Source organism: Oncorhynchus masou, chromosome 6 (genome assembly GCF_036934945.1).
Source record: "Oncorhynchus masou masou isolate Uvic2021 chromosome 6, UVic_Omas_1.1, whole genome shotgun sequence".
Taxonomy (NCBI): domain Eukaryota; kingdom Metazoa; phylum Chordata; class Actinopteri; order Salmoniformes; family Salmonidae; genus Oncorhynchus; species Oncorhynchus masou.
The window spans coordinates 52,307,995-52,320,460 of record NC_088217.1 but is presented as its reverse complement, the minus strand read 5'-3'; positions in this window follow the sequence as shown (position 1 = coordinate 52,320,460).

Below are 12,466 nucleotides of genomic sequence, written 5' to 3'. Positions count from 1 at the left end.
GAAGAGAGGTCTTTGTTTCTGGCCATTTTGAGCCTGTAATCGAACACACAAATGCTGACGCTCCAGATACTCAACTAGTCTAAAGAAGGCCAGTTTAATTGCTCTTTAATCACAACAAAACAACAGTTTTCAGCTGTGCTAACACAATTGCAAAAGGGTATTGATTAATTAGCCTTTTAAAAATGATAAACTTGGATTAGCTAACACAACGTGTTATTGGAACACATGAGTGATGGTTGCTGATAATGGGCCTCTGTACGCCTATGTAAAGTAGTTATTCCATAAAAAAATCTGCAGTTTCCAGCTACAATAGTCCTTTAAACAACATTAACAATGTCTACACTGTATTTCCGACCAATTTGATGTTATTTTAATAGACAAAAAAATGTGCTTTTCTTTCAAAACAAGGACATTTCTAAGTGACCCCAAACTTTTGAACCGTAGTGTATGTGAAAATGCTGTTCATTGACTACAGCTCAGTGTTCAGCACCATAGTGCCTTCCAAGCTCATCACTAAGCTAATGTTCCTGGGACTGAACACCTACCCCTGCAACTGGATCCTGGACTTCCTGACTGAACGCCCCAGGTGGTGAGCGTAGGCAACACATCTGCCACGCTGATCCTCAACACGGCGTCTCCTCAGGGGTGCATGCTTAGTCCCCCTATACGCTCTGTTTACCCACTGCATGGCCAAACATGACTCCAACACAGTCATTAAGTTTGCTGACGACAGCGGTGGTAGGCCTGATCACCGACAACGATGAGACAGCCTATAGGGAGGAGGTCAGAGAACTGGGACTGTGGTGCCAGGACAACAACCTCTCCCTCAACGTGAGCAAGACAAAGGAGATGATCGTGGCCTAGCCCCCATTTACATTGACGGGGCCGTAGTGGATCAGGTCGAGAGCTTCAAGTTCCTTGGTGTCCACATCACCAACAAACTATCATGGTCCAAACCGTTAAGAATGTCGTGAAGGGGGCACGACAATGCCTTTTCCGCCTCAGGAGACTGAAAAGACTTGGCATGGGTCCCCAGATCCTCAAAACGTTATACAGCTGCACCATCGAGAGCATCCTGACTGGTTGCTCACTCCCTGGTATGGCAGCTACTCGGCATCTGACCGTAATGTGCTACAGAGGGTAGTGCGTACGGCCCAGTACATCACTGGGGCCAAGCTTCCTGCCATCCAGGACCTATATACTATACTAGGCAGTGTCAGAGGAAGGCCCAAAAATGTGTCAGACTCATGTCACCCAAGTCATAGACTGTTCTCTCTGCTACTGCATGGCAAGCGGTACTGGAGCGCCAAGTCTAGGTCCAAAAGGCTCCTTAACAGCTTCTACCCCCAAGCCATAAGACTGCTGAACAATTATTTTGCTTTACTATTTGCATTGACCTCCCCCCTTTGTTTTTACACTGCTGCAACTTGCTGTTTATTATCTATTCATAGTCACTCTACCCCTACCTACATGTACTGTACATATTATCTCGAATAATCTGTACCCCCACAAATTGACTCGGTCGTTATAGCCTCATTATTGTTATTTTATTGTTACTTTTTAAATTTGTAACTTTAGTTTATTTAGTAATATTTTCTTAAAACTGCATTGTTAGGTTAAAGGCTTGTAAAGTAAGCATTTCACGGTAAGGTCGAAGCTGGACACATCCACGGCACCCTAATCAGGCTTATCAGACAGGTCTGGGTAGGTGAAGACCTGCTGTAAACAGTCAAAGGATATATTTGCATGTCTACTATTCATACCCTTGCTTCATTCCAGCTAGTTAGATGTGAAACCGCTGACTAACTACAACTGGGGCATACCACTGTGCAAGTATGTATACCTACATGTGCATACTACCTCAATCAGCCTGACTAACCGGTGCCTGTATATAGCCTCACTACTATATATAGCCTCACTACTATATATAGCCTTGCTACTGTTATTTTTCACTGTCTTTTTTACTGTTGTTTTTATTACTTTACTTACAGTGCCTTGCGAAAGTATTCGGCCCCCTTGAACTTTGCGACCTTTTGCCACATTTCAGGCTTCAAACATAAAGATATAAAACTGTATTTCTTTGTGAAGAATCAACAACAAGTGGGACACAATCATGAAGTGGAACGACATTTATTGGATATTTCAAACTTTTTTAACAAATCAAAAACTGAAACATTGGGCGTGCAAAATTATTCAGCCCCTTTACTTTCAGTGCAGCAAACTCTCCAGAAGTTCAGTGAGGATCTCTGAATGATCCAATGTTGACCTAAATGACTAATGATGATAAATACAATCCACCTGTGTGTAATCAAGTCTCCGTATAAATGCACCTGCACTGTTTTATATCTTTATGTTTGAAGCCTGAAATGTGGCAAAAGGTCGCAAAGTTCAAGGGGGCCGAATACTTTTGCAAGGCACTGTATCTATTGTTCACCTAATAGCTTTTTTTTTACTTAGAAATTGCACTGTTGGTTAGAGCCTATAAGTAAGCATTTCACTGTAAGGTCTACACCTGTTGTATTCTGCTCACCTGGCAAATAAACGTTGATTTGATATCTAGTATGTCAATAGATACGGTTGTTTTGGCTGTATTGAATTATTTAATAAGATGACCAATGGTTATCTAGGATATATCAGTGAGCTAACCATTTGCATTAACAAGAGTTCATTAATAAGTCAACACACACTAAATGTTATGCAGAAATTGAGAAGTCTTACCTTATCTTGGCACTGTGGAATATTATGGGCAGCTATGTATTAATCAATTAATGACTTGGATTCATAGGATGAAGTTATAATGGTGACCTCCTGCTCTGAAAGGACAGGAGGAGTTGGCTGTGCACTTGACCAGGCATTCCTCATTTAACCCCACCCACATTTGAACATTGAAATATAAAGCTGGGTTTTGGTTTAATTAATATGCAAAAACGGGAAAAAACAAGTTTATTTTTTTCTTCGATTTCTATTCAAAAACGAATAAATAAGCTGTTTTCATGTTCCCGATTGCTCTGTCCACCAAGTAGGCTAATTATCTTGACCACTGCAACAACATAGTCACCAAAATGTTCTGTCAATCCTCGAGATCAACATTAATTCCCGCACTTTGGCCACTTTGGCTGTTGTTAAATTGCGTGCAGTAACACACAAGCTCTTTATCACAGCAAAATCCTTTCCTGAATCAGCTGATGTTGTGCAATAATGTCCCCATGGAACTAAACAGGTAGACATCAAACTCGTATCAAGGCATAATTACTGAAGAACCCCATTAATGACAGTATCAATATTAAAGTTACACTTTCTGTTTGAAGCATTGGACTTTGAATTATTTTGGATATATGTGCCAATGAAAGCTGTTTTCACAGGGTAACACAAATGTTAGGAGGTTACAGTACACCTCCGAGATCTCCACACTAAAAAAAGATCCTGACAGCAATATCCAGGAATTTCACAGGGCCAAAGTCAATGTGTAATTAAATTGTTAAATGCTTAGTACATGATATAAAAACAAACAACAGTATCATAAATCTAAGGAGAGAAAGGTAGTGTTTTTTTATCACATTAGTTTTGCCAAATCTGTGAAGACTCCAAGCATGAGAAAGGGATTTAACAACTAGGTTCTGATTCAACTCATAAATTATATTGAATGCATCAACAGTACCAGTCAAACTTTTGGACACACCTACGTATGCAAGTGTTTCTCTTTATTTTTACTATTTTCTACATTGTAGAATAATAGTGATGCTATCAAAACTATGAAATAACACATATGGAGTCATGTAGCAACCAAAAAAGTGTTCAACAAATAAAAATATATTTCAGATTTGATATTCTTCAAAGTAGCCACCCTTTGTCTTGGTGACAGCTTTGCACACTCTTGGCATTCTCTCAACCAGCTTCACCTGGAACAGTTTTGAAGGAGTTCCCACATATGCTGAGCACTTGTTTGCTACTTTTCCTTCACTCTGCTGTCCAACTCATCCCAAACCATTTCAATTTGGTTGAGGTTGGGTGATTGTGAAGCCTCGGTCATCTGATGCAGCACTCCATCACTCTCCTTCTTGCTTAAATAGCCCTTACACAGCCTGGAGGTGTGTTGGGTCATTGTCCTGTTGAAAAACAAATGATAGTCCCACTAAGCGCAAACCAGATGGGATGGCGTATCGCTGCAGACTGCTCTGGTAGCCATGCTGGTTAAGTGTGCCTTGAATTCTAAATAAATCACTGACAGTGTCACCAGCAAAGCACCATCACACCTCCTCCTCCATGCTTCACGCTGGGAACCACACATGCAGAGATCATCTGTTCACCTACTCTGCGTGAACGGATGACAGATTTCCACCATTGCTTGTGTTTCTTGGCCCAAGCAAGTCTGTTCTTATTATTGTTGCCCTTTAGTAGTGTTTTCTTTGCAGCAATTTGTCCATGAAGGCCTGATTGACACAGTCTCCTATGAACGGTTAATGTTGATGGGTCTATTACTTGAACTGGGCTGCAATTTCTGAGGCTGGTAACTCTAATGAACTTATCCTCTGCAGCAGAGGTAACTCTGGGTCTTACTTTACTGTGGCGGTCCTCATGAGAGCCAGTTTCATCACAGCGCTTGATGTTTTTTGCGACTGCACTTGAAGAAACTTTCAAAGTTCTTGAAGTTTTTCGGATTGACTGACCATGTCTTAAAGTAATGATGGACTGTTGTTTCTCTTTATTTATTTGAGCTGGTCTTGCCATAATATGGACTTGGTATTTTACCAAATCTTCTGTATACCATCCCTACCTTGTTACAACACAATGGATTAGGTCAAACGCATTAAGGAAAGAAATGCCACAAATTAACTTTTAACAAGGCACACCTGTTAATTGAAATGCATTCCAGGTGATTACCTCATGAAGCTGGTTGAGAGAATACCAAGAGTGTGCAAAGCTGTCATCAAGGCAAAGGGTGGCTTCCTTGAAAAATCTTAAATATAACATTTATTTTGATTTGTTTCACACCATTTTGGTTACTACATGATTCCATGTGTTATTTCATAGTTTTGATGTTTTCACTGTTTTTCTACAATGAAGAAAAGAGTACAAATAAAGAAAAACCCTTGAATGAGTAGGTGTGTCCAAACTGTTGACTGGTCCTGTATGTTCCCCTTTTATATCGTAATGTATTCACATGAAGAAAAAAATCTAATAATTATGAATGCCTTTGTAACAGCTCCAGAAATGCTCACTGGTACGTACCCTAGTTTATAGAGAGACCCACCTATATTATATGCCCTAACTGTTTCGCTCTATTTGGTGGTAGGATGCGAACCAGCTTTGACATTATGGCCCACTCAATGTTCCCTTTCTCCAACACTGTGAAAGAGAGAGTCCATGTCCTAACATTAGACGAGGGGTTGTTCAACTGTAATATTTACATTTAAACGTGCAATTTGAGGCTGAGAAAGTTGGCCACTTATTGAAGTTGTATTAGCTCCAAGGGTTTGTGAAAGTTACTAATGATGATGTTTGTGCTTGAACCCAACAAACTGCTGGTGAATGTTCCTCAGACTCAGGGGCAATGACAACAACAGCAGGGACAAAACACTCTCATCGGTCCCACTATGAAGATACACAAACAGCCACTTTGTCTTTGTCAGGAGAGATACACAGAGACTTATAGAGAGTGATTCCCATAACTTATTGGGCTGGAGCATGGTACTTGGGTTAGGGTTAGTACTTGCAACACAAAAGTGGTGGGGTTTGAAACAACCCTTATCCCCTAGGTACTTGTGTAGTTCTGAAAGGATTGGATAAGCATTACGGGCAAAATCCAACTTCATACTACATACCCGCAGATGGCAGTAGCTACAGTATACTCTCAAAGCTACACTGAGAGAATTTCCTTTTTAGACCAAGGGTTGGAACAGATTAAGTTTCAGAACTTTATTAACAGATTAATAAAGTTCTGAACAAGTTTGAACCCAAAAAATGTAATGGTTTATAAAGTTCCTTTCTGTTCCATTTGAACCCTCTTAAATCATTTTTTTTTTAACGTTTAGCTCAACATTAAATTGCTTCACCAATCAATGTGGATGAAGTAGCTTGCTATGGAGTGGGCAAGCTATTTACACACATTAGACAAATGAGTGTAAGGCGCAAGGTGCGACTGAAATTTTGTGAGTGGGGCAGAGAGCAACAGAGGGTGGAGGAGGAGGCTTGGCTTGAAGCACTGGGCATCTTGTTGTTATGACATTCGTTATCTGAATCAGGCCCACAGAATTATACCTAAAGAGGAGCGGCTTCTGTGAAGGAACTTTGAATGTCTTTGAACTTCAGAGTTGGCTTAACGTTGGGCCAACTAGTTAGCTGACAAGCTTGTGTGTGCAAATCGACACCAAAATTCAAATAAAAATTCAAATAAAAACACATCTTACCTTTTTGAAGTTTATAAATCCAATGTGAAACATGCTACCTATAGTATCCTTAACTAGCAGAGAAAAGGTTAATCCATTCTTCTCCAATTACAAATCTCTCTCCCTAATTTCTGAATCACGCTCGTAACGTCAGTAGGCTACTAGACTTTCTTCGGAGGTGGAAAGGGCAGGTAGCCTACACACACACTGGATAAGATTTTCAGCTGGCTGGCAGGCAGACAGGAATATGTTTCAGAGTGAGGGCTTTGCATAGGCACTTGGTTGCGTTTTTTTGTGTTACTTGAAAAAAATGCCTAGAATATAAAATAACATTAACCAGTTTCTGTTCTTTTAAAATAAAGCTTCTGTTCCGGAACAGTATAGATCACTTTCGTTCTCGGTTCTGATTCTGTTCATCAAAAATTATGTTATCTTTCTGTTCTGTTCCCTGAACCGGTTTCAACCCCTGGTTTGGAGTTGATTCTCTCTGGTTGGCCCTCATTCTTCTGATAACATATATAGAGATGATCATTTGGTGTGTTCCTGCACTTGAAGACTGAATAGAATGATATAGGAACCAAGTCCCTTTGATACATCCTTTCGATGTATTGTATATACTTGGTGTCACCTCAAGTAAACCAAACAGCGCTGGAGCTGCCTGGCCTAGATGGTCAACACTGGTGGTCAGAGGTCAGAAGCTGGAGAGGAGAGGGTAAGCTGTCTACCTCGGGGTAGACAAACTAGGGCATATAGGCTTAGCCACAAGTCTGGTCCACGATCTAAGTGCTTTAGCCAATTCCTCTGAATATGTAGGCAATACAACAATAGTGAGACATGTTGGTTTAATATGGATCTGGGGCCAGGCTAATAAGTCTCTGAATGGCTGGGAGAATAATCCATTATTACACTACTGAGCCAAGATTAGATGTACTGTGTCCCTGGCCAGGTTTCACATTCACCACAGTTGCTGGAACCATACTAGAAAAGTCCAAAAAATCTGAGCCAGAAGGATACGGTTTGTGTGAACATGAGAGTGTGAAAATGGTTGCCTATAATTAAGCAGACACTATCTTCGTATCCATCTTCGGTTCATCCTCTCTCCAGCAACAGACAGACAGAACCTCCGCCTCCTGCGTCTGACAAAAACTCGGCGAGGGACGCATTCTTGACAGTTGACTCACTAGATAAGAGTTTTTATGTGTTAATCCTCTGCCGCCAGCCCGGTAATCTCACCCGGACAGGGAGTGTGTTAATAGACCATGAACCTAGCCTGGGAGCCTTGCCATGCACGCCCCGGAAGGTCACGTATATAATACACTAAATTCCCCTATAAATCTGCCCCAGGGACCTCTCACTGGCATGGACCCTGAGCTTGCTGCTATGCAGCACTGCGGTGGGCTGTGGTTGGATCGGACAGGCAGGTAAGTAATAAGCACATGGCCCAACCAAAGACAAACCCACCACCCAACTCTAAAGCAGCCTCCTAGGCCGCAGCACAGTGTGACCAGAACTGGGATATGTAGTGATTATAGGATTACATCAGTGTGGTATGATTCATATGGTGTTGAATTTATGAAATAAATCAGATCAGGGATGAGCCAACGTAACCATTAAGCAGTTCATCGTAGATTACATGCATTAGGGCGGGCTACGTATTTGGGTTATGTGTGATATGTGGGCCTGTGTTGTCATGAAGCTGTAATTTAGGATGCAAAGAAAAGGACTTGGACTCTTGACTCTCTTTCAGCAGCTAGTGCTGATGTCACTTGGCTGGAGCTGCTGTTCTGTAGAGCACAGTGAAGACCAGTGTGTGCACCTACAAATCTTGATTACAGTTGATGGGGCTCTGCTCAGGGCCAAACTAAACTAATGAAACTGGCAGGCTGTTTTCTCAAAGACATAGGTAACTTTCAACACGTTTCCGCATGCAGTCCCGGGAGCCATTTGACAACTTCTTAAAGTAAACATACATCTTTCCCTCTATTACTCAACAAAACAGATTTGGCAAGGAGTGCAGAGTGAACTGCAGAATTTGTTAAAAAGGACAGATAAGGCCGTAGGCCCCCATTAACTTTTTGTAATAAATAAAGGGTAATTATAGCCTAATCATTCATCATACTGATAAAACAGTTTTTTAATGCAATCAAAATTGGTGGATGATATAAGTTAATACTCTATGATAATGGGCGTAGGAACCAGGGGGATGTGGGGGACATGTCTCCCCAAATGTACAAAGTGGGTAAAATATATATTTTTAAAGGTCTTCACTGCTGGAAAGTGTGTCACTTCCCCTGCCCCCACTGACTGCTTTGTTCTCACTTTCCAACCTGGTCTCACAGTATTACGTATTATTCTGTAAGTAAATCAGAACACCCATTTAGTATGACATGTTACAAATTACAATTTGTATTATATGTACGAATTTGCTAAATGTACAATATGTTATGATTATGAATTCTTCTTAGGTGGCTAGGTTGCTAATGTTAGCTAGGCTAGGGATTAGGGTTTGGGGTTAAGGAAAGGGTTATGTTTAAGAGTTAGGTTTAGGGATGCACAATATATCGGATGTCTAGTTTAACACCTATGTGCAAAACCGACGTCAAAGCTGACGTGCATACCGACAGTTGAAGTCGGAAGTTTACATACACATTAGCCAAATACATTTAAACTCAGTTTTTCACAATTCCTGACATTTAATCCTAGTCAAATTCCCTGTCTTAGGTCAGGTAGGATCACCACATTATTTTAAGAATGTGAAATGTCAGAATAATACTTGAGAGAATTATTTATTTCAGCTTTTATTTCTTTCATCACATTCCCAGTGAGTCAGACGTTTACATACACTCAATTAGTATTTGGTAGAATTGCCTTTAAATTGTTTAATTGGAGTCTTATATCTCCCTCTCTAACTTTAAGCATCAGCTGTCAGAGCAGCTTAGCGATCACAGTACCTGTACACAGCCAATCTGTGAATAGCACACCCGACTACCTCGTCCCCATATTATTACTTACCCTCTTGCTCTTTTGCACCCCAGTATCTCTACTTGCACATCATCATCTGCACATATCACTCCACTATTAATGCTGAATTTAAATTATTTTCGCCTCTGTGGCCTATTTATTGCCTAAGTCCCTACTCTTCTACATTTGCATCGACTGTACATAGATTTTTCTATTTTTATTTTATTTTGTGTTTTTCACTGTTCGTTTGTTTTATGTGTAACTCTGTGTTGTTGTTTTTGTTGCACTGGTATGCTTTATCTTGGCCAGGTCACAGTTGTAAATGAGAACTTGTTCTCAACTGGCCTACCTGGTTAAATAAAGGTGATTTTAAAATATATATATATATATATCATTTAAAAAAACATGAGTCAAATGTTTCAGGTAGCCTTCCACAAGCTTCCCACAATAAGTTGGGTGAATTTTGACCCATTCCTCCTGACAGAGATGGTGTAACTGAGTCAGGTTTGTTGGCCTCCTTGCTCACACAAGCTCTTTCAGTTCTGCCCACAAATATTCTATAGGATTGAGGTCAGGGCTTTGTAATGGCCACTCCAATACCTTGACTTTGTTGTCCTTAGGCCATTTTGCCACAACTTTGGAAGTATGCTTGGGGTCATTGTTCATTTGGAAGACCCATTTGCGACCAAGCTTTAACTTCCTGACTGATGTCTTGAGATGTTGCTTCAATATATCCACATAATTTTCCTACCTCATGATGCCATCTATTTTGTGTGGTGCACTAGTCCCTCCTGCAGCAAAGCACCCCCACAACATGATGCTGCCACCCCTGTGCTACACAGTCGGGATGGTGTTTTTCGGCTTGCAAGCCTCCTTTTTTCCCCTCCAAATATATCGATGGTCATTATGGCCAAACAGTTCTATTTTCAGACCAGAGGACATTTCTCCAAAAAGTATGATCTTTGCCCCCATGCCCATGCCCATTTTACTGTGGATATAGATACTTTTGTTCCTGTTTCCTCCAGCATATTCACACGATCCTTTGCGGTTGTTCTGGGATTGATTTGCACTTTTCGCACCAAAGTACGTTAATCTCTAGGAGACTGAATGCGTCTCCTTCCTGAGGAGTATGATGGCTGTGTGGTTCCATGGTGTTTATACTTGCGTACTATTGTTTGTACAGATGAACATGGTACCTTCAGGCATTTGGAAATTGCTCCCAAGGATGAACCAGGCTACTACCAGATCTACAAATTTTTTCTGAGGTTTTGGCTGATTTATTTTGATTTTCCCATGATGTCAAGCAAAGAAGCAGTAAGTTTGATGGTTGTCCTTGAAATACATCCACAGGTACACCTCCAATTGACTCAAATGATTGTTGGAAAAATGACTTGTGTCATGCACAAAGTAGATGTCCTAACCGACTTGCCATAACTAGTTTGTTAACAAGAAATTTGTGGAGTGGTTGAAAAACGAATTTTATTGACTCCAACATAAGTTTATGTAAACTTCCTACGGTATATAACATGATGTAATGACCCCACGTAAAAATTTGCGCTACATGTGCAACAGAGCATTCTTAACCTAGCCCACAATGTCTGCAGTGTGGATCGAGCAATCAACAAGTCGAGCAGTTATTTGAATGAGTAAGAAAATTTCAGCGAGACCACTCAAAGGCGAAATCCATTAATGCCAAGATAATGGAATTCATTGCCCTTGACAATCAACCGTTCTCTGTCGTGGGTGATGTTGGCTTTTGCCGACTGGTTGCGCACCAGTACACACTACCAAGTGTGCTACTCCTACCGGAGTTACACAGTAATAGACTCACTGCTATTAGCTTCACAACATACATACTATGGAACACTGGTTGGGTGTTTGTGTGTCAAAAAGACTGTCAAAGCTGTTCAAAAAAGTCTGCAAACAAGCAAACACCGGCTACGAACGACGTGTTTACAATACCGCGTCTGTAATATAGCATAATTTGTTCGACCGCAACTTCTGGGGTAGCTAGTTTTAGCTTGGTACGTAGCTAGCACCAATACAACCAGCCTGAAACCAATGACCAGTAGAAACTACAGTAATTTACATTATTTTTAGAAATGATTTAGGAATCCTTGTGAGTAAGTATTAGCAAGGTTTCCACTTGATGTTCGCCTATGGAAATTGAAGTTCAGTTCATGAAAATAATAGCTAGCCAGTTACTTAACCCTTTTGCCCAAAGCTGACATTGTAAGCAGCCAGCTAGCTTCATCTGGCTAGTGAGGCTCGACCAGACCTATATTTTTTTTTTGTGAAGCTAGCCACAATAAGGATTAGACACAATAGTGGAATTTGCGGTTTGCCTTCAAAAAGTATGTAATTGACAGTGATGCAATTGAATACAAATTAGTAGAATTATGCCATACTTTTATTTTGAAGGCTACCCGCAAAGTCCACTACTGTAGCTAATTCTTATTGTGGCTAACTTCACATAGATGGGTCCGACCACCATTAATCAAATAAGAACTATCTTATAAATTAGGGTTATTTTAGATAATGACACCTAGCTACATAGTTAGCTAGCGAACTATAGCTAATGAAAGAGATTATGCCCTTTTGCCATGTTTTTGGGGAAGAACATTGTTTGCATCCATGAGCTAGCTAGATTTTATTATGACCAGTACTGTAGGTGGGCGAGACAGCTTTACCAGCATCATAGCATACGTATTGATGAATCGTTGTGACATATGAAATACGGCGTTCCATAGAAATCCTAGTTGAGAATGAAACGACTGAACAAATGAACAACAAAACAGCACAGCAAGTAAGTGAAAGACATAGGTTTTGATTATGTTTTACTGGTAATGAGGATATATGTAAATGCCAACAAAATAACTTTTTGGGCAGTGGTGTGTGTGTGTGTGCGTGTGTGTGTGTGTGTGTGTGTGTGTGTGTGTGTGTGTGTGTGTGTGTGCGTGTGTATGCGTGTCACCTTTATTTAACCAGGCAAGTCAGTTAAGAACAAATTCTTATTCACAATGACAGCCTACCCCAGACGACGCTGGGCCAATTGTGTGCTGCCCTATGGGACTCCCAATCACAGCCAGATGTGATACAGCCTGGATTAGAACCAGGGA